The sequence below is a fragment of the Orycteropus afer genome, unplaced genomic scaffold, assembly GCF_000298275.1.
Source record: "Orycteropus afer afer isolate SDZICR_OR568_19922 unplaced genomic scaffold, OryAfe1.0 scaffold00134, whole genome shotgun sequence".
In the NCBI taxonomy this organism is placed as follows: domain Eukaryota; kingdom Metazoa; phylum Chordata; class Mammalia; order Tubulidentata; family Orycteropodidae; genus Orycteropus; species Orycteropus afer.
Window position 1 is genome coordinate 8,274,182 of NW_006921721.1, and position 1,483 is coordinate 8,275,664.

Below are 1,483 nucleotides of genomic sequence, written 5' to 3' on the forward strand. Positions count from 1 at the left end.
GTTTGTTTGTTTGTTTTCTGTTTCATTTATTTCTGCTCAGATCTTTATTATTTCCTTGCTTCTAGATACTTACTGTAGGATTCTTTTGTTGTTCTATTTCTAGTTGTTGTAGTTGATAAGTTAGAGTGCTGATTTTGTTTCTTTCCTCTTTTTTGATGTATGCATTTATTGCTATAAACTGTCCTCTGAGTACTGCTTTTACTGTGTCCCATATTTTGCAGTATTTCAATGCTTTTGAATTTATTGAGGCGTGTTTTATGTCCTAGCATATGGTCTATTCTGGAGAAGGATCTAAGCCCACTGGAAAAGAATGTGAATTGTGTTTTTGTTGGGTGAAGTGCTCTATATATGTCTATGAGTTCCAGTTGGTTGATTGTGTTGTTAAATTCTTCTGTATCTTTGCTGAGCTTCTTTCCCATTGACCTCTCTCCTTGAAAGTGGTGTGTTAAAGTCCCCCACCACTAATGTAGAGTTGTCTATCATTCCTTTTAATTCAGTTAATATTGCTTCACGTATTTTGGAGCATTTTCATTGGGTGCATAAATATTTGTTATTGTAACCTCTTCTTTGCTGACTGACCCTTTCAGCATCACATAATACCCATCCTTGTCTCTTAAGATGTCTTTCACCTTAATGTCTATTTTATCAGAAATCATAATTGCTACCCCTGCCCTTTTTTGGTTTTCATAGGCTTGGTATATTCTTTTCTATCCTTTAACTCTTAATTTGTTTTTATCTTTGCGTCTAAGGTGTGTCTCTTGTAGGCAGCATATCGATGGGTCTTCTTTTCTTATCCCATCTACCACTCTCTATCTCTTGATAGGTGCATTTAGTCTATTCACATTGAATGTAATTAGTGATAGGTATGAGTTGATTGGTGTCATTCTATTGTGGTTTTTCCCGCATCGTTGGTGATTCCTTGGTCCGTGTATACTTCTGTGCTGACTTCAGTTTGTTGCCTATTGCTTTCTCCCTTTTCTTCTTTATAGTTGGCTTTGTGTTTATGGAGCCCATATATTTTCCTTCCTTCTGGATTTGCTTAGAAGAATTGTTACTCTTCTCTGTGGTTACCTTGGAGTATATTTTTGTCTCTACATTTTTAGAACAGTGTGTGCTGCAAATACATTCTGTGTTTTCCTCTCCATTTGAGGGTTTATACCTAGAAGTATTATTCCCTCTGATAGGTTAGTTACTGTTGTTGTGTGCTGCTTGAGTTCCTTGGTTTTTAAGGTAGAATGTTTTATGGTCTTATTATGAGTACCTATTTCTGATTTGGTTTTAGAGTTGATGGCACATATCCTGGTTCTGCTGATCTCTGTTGTGGGTTCTCTATTGGTAGGACTTCCTTAAGCATTTCTTTTAAGGTTGATCTGGTTTTCACAAAGTTTCTTAATTTCTGACTTGTTTATCTGAGAATGCTTTGATTTTGCCCTCATATTTTATGGATAATTTGGCTGGATATAGGATTCTTGGTTGGAAGCTT